Source organism: Gallinula chloropus, assembly GCF_964237585.1.
Source record: "Gallinula chloropus genome assembly, chromosome: 8".
Classification (NCBI taxonomy): Eukaryota; Metazoa; Chordata; class Aves; order Gruiformes; family Rallidae; genus Gallinula; species Gallinula chloropus.
In genome coordinates this window covers 638,855-646,844 of record NC_140093.1, presented here as the reverse complement: position 1 = coordinate 646,844, position 7,990 = coordinate 638,855, and the positions used below count along the sequence as shown (strand labels likewise).

At 56.6% G+C, this 7,990-nt stretch overlaps 1 long non-coding RNA gene across 1 annotated transcript; it reads right to left on the bottom strand.

Moving 5' to 3' along the window:
* Positions 1 to 1,484: 1,484 nt before the first annotated feature.
* On the bottom strand, positions 1,485 to 2,245 carry LOC311194281. Its single transcript, XR_014617437.1, has 3 exons — positions 1,975 to 2,245; positions 1,739 to 1,873; positions 1,485 to 1,665 (listed from the first exon to the last, which is right to left on the bottom strand). It is a non-coding gene; the product is annotated as an uncharacterized lncRNA (long non-coding RNA).
* Between the last annotated feature and the right edge of the window lie 5,745 nt (positions 2,246 to 7,990).

Genomic DNA, 7,990 nt, shown 5'->3' with positions numbered 1-7,990 from the left:
GCAGCAGTGGGACGGCGGCCTAGCGAGAGGGGAAGCGGTGAAAGGCCAGAAGAACTACACTTTCCACAGCCCCTGGGCCTGGGGATGTGAGATGAGCCACTGGCAGTGGCGTGCAGCGGTCACCATGGCGACGGGGCTTGTGGTTTGCAAATGTATTTTCTTAAAGAAGCAAAAATTACTTTTGGCTAATAAAAAAGAGAGAGGCGGGAGGGGAAGTGCTGCTGCGCTGCAGCCACATCTCGAGCGGCATGCGGCTCGCTGCTGGGGAAGCTCACGGCGCGGGCGTGCAGTTTGAAGGGTGCTTGCTGAAGGCGGCGTGGCTGCAGCCCCCTAATCTGCCCCTTAGCATCTGGCAGGGGGACGGGCTCCGGCCACCCTCCCACAGTCCCTGGAAACAGGGCGATGACTGGGGGCCCCCCGGGGCTCCCTTCCTGCTGTGAGCCAGAGATAACGGCCACCCAGGCAGCACCGAGCCGGCAGTGCCCACAGCACAGCCAGCCTGGCCCAGCAGGCCACGCAGACCTCCTGCTCTTGCTATTTCTGCTGCAGCCACCACCATCCCTGAGCTTCCTGCCCACTGCCCAAAGCCCCCAAGAGCCAGAGTTTGCTGCGCCACGGAGCTGGCTACAGACAGCCCCTGCTCAGCCCAGGGAGGGAAACACGTCCCCCCTTCACCAGGCACTGGCAGCCCCCCCAAAGCCGCTGTGCAGCCCCCAGGCCAGGGCAGGAGCCGCTGCCCCAGTGCTGTACAGGGCAGGGGGTGCGTGGGTGGGAGCTGCAGCGGAAACGCTGCCTGGCTTCCTCTCTGCTCGCTCAGCCACTTCCTGCACTCGACTCGAGAGCTGAGTGTTTGCAGGGCACCAGAGCCAAGCTTGCCAAGCCACTGCTGCACCGAGCAGCGTGCCTCAGCCATGCTTCCAGCCTGTGCAGGGGGCAGACGGAGGCAGAAGCAGCTGGAAACCCATGTGAAGGGACATGGCAGTGCCCAGCAGCAGGGATCACAGGCAGGGTTCCTGGCACTCCTTCCCACTCCTCCACCAGCATCTCCTCTGCCGGGATGCGGCGGGTGTGTGCGGAGTTCCAGCTCCCCATGCCCACGTCTGATGCTGCACGTGCCCAGGGGTGTGAGGGCAGGGCTGGGAGGCAGTGCCTGCCATCTCACAGCCCACACTTACCTGAAAAGTGTGCTCACAAGATAAAAGTGTCATAAATATCACTGCCCAGCGATGGTCCTTGAGCCACCAGGTGAGCAGTTCAGAGAGCTGGAGAGGGCCTGGCACGCCTGGGTGGTCACATGTGATCTTCCAGCAAGTTCTTGCTTTGTAAGGACAGAGTTGTGCCGTTTGGGATCTTGGGTTTCTCCCCTCTCCCAAAGCATCACAGTGACCCCAGCCTGCCAGGCCCCCCATCTCGTGCCACTGCGTGTCCCGCCAGGCACAGGCACCCTTCTGTTTGCCACATGCAAAACTCCTTCCCTTCCGGGGTGTGCATCAGGAGTTTAATCAACTGGTGTAATTAACATGGCAAACAGAGCAGGAAAAGCGGAGTGACCGTGTCCAGCACAAAGCACTCCTCCCCGTTTGGTACCCAGCAGTCTCTCCCAAATGGAGCGTTCGGATGGAACACCAGAGCCTTGGCTTCAGGAGATGACACGTAGCAAAGTACCTGGGAATCACAGGATGTGAAGGATAAGCTGAGCTGACTTCACTGAGGCTTGGAACAGCCTCCTCAGAAATACCTTCTCCTGGTGTGGGGTTCGGTGCCGTTGTGCAAGACTGTGGTCACCATGCGTGGGGAGTCTGCCCTGTTCCTCTCCAGAAGCCCTTTTCCAGCGAGGCTCAGGCACACTGGGCATTGTGCTGGGCTGCAGAGCCTGCTCAGAGGAAAACGAGGAGGAGGAGGAGTACCAAGAAATCTCAACTTGAGACACACAAGTGATAAACTGTCAGCTGCCTGCGCCAGGGCCCAACTTACCCCTCAAGGTGTCTGTCAGGAGGGAGATCCCACGGAGAGGGGTCCTGTTCTGGCCTGGTAAAACGATGAAGATGCTCTCCTTTGTCGTGCAGCTCCTGTGCTGCCAGGGGCAGTGGGCTCCTGAACGTCACCCCCTGGCTCTCAGGCGGTACGCTCTGTGTGATGCTAACCCACAGGGCTGTACAAGGTTGAGAGCAGGGCCAGGGATGCTCTCCCTGCAGCATCAGACACACGGCTGGGGAAGTCTTCACGTGCCAATGAGCAAGTGAAACTGGTCGTTAATTGCTGATTAAAGGAGACCTGTTAGGCACACGTTCACTCAGAACATCCTGTGTTCCTTTTGCATTGAGCCAGAGCAGCCGGCGCCGTGGAGCGAGGATGGAAGGGGTGATGCTCCCTGGGTGAGCAGCACTCCTTCCCTCCCACTGCAGGGGTGCAGAGGGCTTTGTCCTGGGCAGACACCCAGAGGGTGGGGGGTTCGGGGCTGGTTTGTAGCAATTAGTGTGTTGCTAATTAATCTAATTTCTGCCTGTTCAGGGGGATCTAGCTCTCACTGATACCTGCTCTCTGTGTTAGAGAGCAGCTGGGCATGAAGCATCACTCATGGACTTCTGTGCATTACCTGTGTGCACATCAGCTCTGGGCAGCACCAGGAGCCCCTCCACATCCCAGAGCTCCATCTGACACAGCATCATGGGACCTCTTATGTTGGAAAACACCTTTAACATCGCCCAGTCTGACTGTGAGGAGGAGCTCGGTTCAAGGCACACGTGTAACTCCTGAATGTGAAATGCAAAACAGCCCAGGCGAACGGCTGATGCTTCCTTGGCTTCTGTGCTTTGTGTTTGTGCCCCTCAGAAGTTAAATCCCAAACATCACTGATTAAAGGCTTTGCTGCTGGATTTGTTAAAAATTTGCTAGTAAATTCATCTAGTCATAAACCAATAGATAGTTTTAAAAAGTGAGCCAGCAAGTCCTTAGGAGAGCAGCTGACACGACCTCTGACAGCTCATTCTTACCTTGAGGCTCCTTTACCCCACGGACACGTGGCAGCATAAGCATGGTGTGTAAAACAGGCAAAGCAGCTCTGCTCCCAGGCATCCCATTCACAGCAAGACTGAGGAACAGCTTCGTTTCACCTTCAGACTAACTCAGCTTGTGAACCTGGAACCAGAAACGGTCTCATATCAGGAGCAGTATGTGGTGCTCCCTTAACACAGGGTACTGGTTACCTGCTCACCCCCTGCCCTCTGCTCACCAAAATCGCTGCCCTTCCCTCCAGCTCCAGTCGCTGGTACAGCCCTGTGGCACAGTTTGTTGTTTGGCAGCACTTTGGAAACCTCATTCCGTGCCGTGGGAGCGATGGAGAGCTGCAGTCTGAGCATGCTACAGCCCTTCAGAATGCTGCTTTCCCCCAAGATCCACAACTAATTTAATTCTCCCTAAATCCCAAGGGCTTTAAGAAGTGGGACACCAGGCTGATGTGATGGTGATGATGATTATCATCAGTATTATTCCCTGGGGTTCGTTACTGTAACAGTTCTGCCAATGCTGAGCACTCCAAGGACAGTTTTCCTGACAGCAGGGAGATTGAAGCTTCATTCCCATGAGACACACACAGATGCCCCATACAGCAGAGCCCTAGAATTTTTAGGAATGGAAAGCTTTCCTCCATTTCCTAAAAGCAAACACGTGCTGTTGCTTTCTGAGACATTTTCTGGAGCTGTGTGCTCCTTACGCCAGCAGGTCCCAGCCCATGGCATCGCTCCCCTTTCTCCAGGAGACCTGCACAGCCATACACCCCATGGATCTTTGCAGTGGGTTGTCAGGCTTAGAGCTTGATTTCATTTTCCTTTTCAGCTCTACCTGCTCTCACTCCCTGCCTGGGGGCCAGCCAGCATCACTCCTCTCCTTCCCTGCTTTTCACACCCTCCCAGCTTGCCCGGAGCAGCATCACATTCCTGCCCATACCAACGCAGCCAAATCAAACATTAACTCCTGGAAACATCCCTCATTTCTCTCTCATTATCTTCTGGGTGAGGCTGCCCTACGCTCTGAAGTTTGCCAGTTTGGTGGTGCCCGTGATGCCCATGGCACATCCTGGTGCCGTGCAGCAGCTCTCCAGAGGATGGATTGGGTTCTGGGTGTGTGCAGGCAGAAACACCCGGGATGCCTCAGCCACCGTGCTGCACCCCACACCAACAGCTCACCTACCACCTCGAGTTTGGTGGGCACCCTACCAAGCTGCCTCACCTGGGAGGTAATTAGCTTCCACATCCTTAGTGACAGGCAGGGCGACCCGACCTTACCCCCCAGAGCAAAGAACTCCATTACTGACATGCCCTGATGGTCCTTCATCCCTTGGGACAGCCACACAGACCCGTCCCTTCCTACACTTTGCAGGGCACCTTGCCAGACGTGCTGCCAGTCCGTAGCGGTGACTCCCCGTGAGCCCTCACCAGGCCTGGCTCCCATCAACGCCTCCTGCTTCTCTTATTCCTCCCTCTCCTCTCAGAAGCCTCCTGGGAAGCAGCTTGTCATGCAGCGTGTCCAGGGAAGGGGGATGCGTTGGGCTGTGAGGGTGGCTGCTCCAGGCCCACCCTGCCAGGGGCTCCTGTTCCCAGAGGGCGGCAGGGCCGGGGGTCCCAGGGGGATGGAGGCTGTGCAGGGCTGGCGGGGCTCATGGCACAGACCCCAGCACGGCACCGATGTGAGCAGCACATCTTCTACCCTTATACTCACCCAGAGAAAGCCCCACCATCCACAGAGAAGGGGGACGTGGGACCCCAAGGACAGGGGCACACGAGGGACGGGACAACTTCCTGCTGTGGGGCCTGGACCTTTCCCGGGAGATGGGTCAGACCAGGGGGTTGCCGTAAGCCCCTGCGGAGGGGCCGGCACAGCCCCACACCCCACAGCCATCCAGCCGGCACCACCCGGAGCTGCCACGTGCTGTGCTCCCTGTGTTACAGCTGACAGCAGAAAACGGGATCCCGTGGCTTAACCCAACTATTCAGCCGTTACTCAGGCGTGCTGCTGCAGGGCCAGAGGGAAGCGCCGCGGCCTGTACGCACCCGGCCCGGCCTGGCACCCCCGAACCAAGAACTGCCACATCCAACAGACAGGAAAGCAACAAAAATACCACTTCTGCCCCTCTCTCACCTGGGACCCGAGTCCAGCCCCATCACAAAGTACAATTCCATGGATTGTCCTTCTGTAATTGTGCATTGCTTGAGAACCACAGCGGGGCTGATGCACCAGAACGCGGCGACAAACACGAACCCCACTGACAGGCAGAAAACAGGCAGAAAACAGGCCACTGGCTTCACTGTGACACAGCCCCAAAAGTCCCACGATCTGTTTTCCTACGACACGGCTGTGTGTATGAACAGCCTTCCTGTCTGTGCAGTGTGCAGGCTCCTCTGCGGGCACTGGCAGCGCTGGCTCTGGCGCACAGCCTGTCCCCAAAGCCTGGTCTGTGGTGACACGGTGGAGTTCTGCCCGTGCAGTCCCTACAAGCTATGGGTGTAACAGGGCACGGGGCAGGATCCCTAGAGCCCAGGTCAATGATTAGCTGCCTCTGTAAACACAGCTGGATTTTCTAACTCACTATTTAAAGTTTTACTCCCTGTATTTAAGGAGTAAGCATAAAAATCACATTTTAGGTAAATTCATATTAAGTCAGCTATTTTGGGTTTGGTTTTTTTAGTGGAAAAGGGGCTGGTCTTTGGGGGATACACAGACCCCCACACCTGGAGGGCTCCACCGAATGCCAAGCCCAGACCCAGAGACTGAGCACTGGCAGTGCCTGATGTAAACACCGAGCCCCAGACCCAAGTGCCAAGCCCTGGCTGTGCCCAATGCAAACACTGAGCCCTGGCAGTGTAGAGCCAAACTCCAAGTGCTGGCAGTACCAGACCCAAATGCCAAGCCCTGGCAGTACCAGACCCAAGCATCATGCCCCAGTGGCACCGGATCCAAACACCAAGCCCTGGACCCAAATGCCAAGCCCCGACAGTGCCAGATCCAAACTCTGAGCCCTGGCAGTGTCAGACCCAAACACTGAGCCCCAGCAGTGCCAGACCCAAACTCTGAGCCCTGGCAGTGCCAGACCCAAACTCTGAGCCCCAGCAGCACCAGATCCAAACGCCGAGCCCCAGCAGCACTGCTCTGGGGTTGCCCATCTCTGTTCAACAGCAGCTCCCAGGAGGGGAACGCAGGGGTTTGGTTTCGGTGCTGCCTTGGCCACAGTGAGAAGGCAGAGGAAGTGCATTTCGCTATTAATCAGGGCTCGTTTTCATGTCTGAGCCCTGCTAAGAAAGCAAAGCAGGCCCTGAGCATGACAAATCCCCACTGTCCCCAGACCCAAGACCGGCCTGACACCAGGCTCGCACCACCAGCAGCTCCTTCACTGCAGTAAAAGCCTCAGGCTTTGCAGAAGGCAAATTTCCTGCTACTCTGTTTAAATAGAATTGGTATTTTCCTGATTTTTACATCACTTTGTCACTCTGCCCATATGAAAAAGGGAAGAAACAGCCCACCAAAACATCATGCAAAGTAGCATGCCAGGAGCGAAAAGCCAGCGGGGAGAGCCACTCCTTTCCTGCATCCCCAGGTCTCACTGCCTGGTTCCAAAACACTTGTCATGCCCCAACGCTCAATTAACAGCCTTCAGAGACTCCTGATGTGTCCTTTGGTCCCTCCCAGCATGGAGATGCTAAAATCTTCCAGGAGAACTCAGTGGAGCTGGGCCAGGAGCTTGTGCCAAGGATGAAATTCCTCTGCAGGGAGGCTCCAGCCCGTGGGTCCCTGGATGGCCTGGAGCTGCTGGAGGACCCATCCCTGGGGGTGCTGCCCACTCTCCCCGCTGTCTGCGCAGCCGTTAAATGAGACCTTAAAAAAAGGGACTGTCAAAACCACGGGTGTTATTACTCAGAGTGATGCTAAGCTGGTGCTACGGCCACAAGAAGACCCAGTGTTCGTGTTTGCATGCCATTTGGCTCTGTTTTCCCAGGGAATTATTTTCTGCTCCCTTTATATTCATGTCCCAAAACCCTGGGGAACTGGGGGCAGGGTCGAGCCTCCTGCATGCAAATCTCAGTCACCCCAACGTGTGACTGGCAGGACATGCAAGTCTGACCCAGCCATCAGCGTGGCTGCTGTACTAACTGTACTTCAGACCCCTATTTCGACCTTGCAGCCTAACTCCTCACTGCTGGAGCACCCACCAGCTCCAGATAAGGCTGCCTGGGGTTCCTGCAGCACACCCACACACTCCCACAGCACACCCCTGCTCTCCGTGCACCCCGGCCCCGTGCGAGCTGCAGCCCCCACTGACAGGTTCCTGTGGGTCACAGCCAAGGTGAAGCCACACTGGGACCTGCCCGAGCTGCAGGATGCAGATGCCTCTGGCACTGGCATGGGTGCTGCTTCACCACCCCCAGTGCACAGGCGGCTCCTGTGACTCAGTTTCCACAGACGCTGGGAAAGGCCCCACTGCAGCGCTGCCAGTTGAACCCGAGCGGTGCCATCCTGGACCCAGCTTTAGTGGGAGGTGTTAGTTCCAGTCCCCAGCATCGTGGCCACGCAGAGGAACACCGTTGGTTGTGGGGAGAGGAGTGTGGTGAGAAAGGCAACCCCACAGCCTTGCAGATGTCCTGAAACTTGCCTCAGGCGAGGGGATGCTCATCATCTCACAGTGACCTCCCTAAAACACACAAGGGCAGTTAGGAGGAGACCAGAAAACAGCAACCTGAAAAGCAAACAGGCACTGAAAACAAACTGCACTCTGGTGTCAGGAACAAGTTGCTTCCCTGAGCCAGAATGGTGCACACAAGCTGCAGGCAAGCCAGTGCTGCCTGGGGCAGCTGCCCCCCACATCACCCCCTGCCAAGGGACTGGCTCAGCAGCGCACAACAGAACCCAGAGTTTCTCCACTCACCATAAAGGGAAAAAAAAAAAGGGTGATAAAGCACTTCCTTTCCACTCAGAAATGTATTATTGGATATAAAATGAT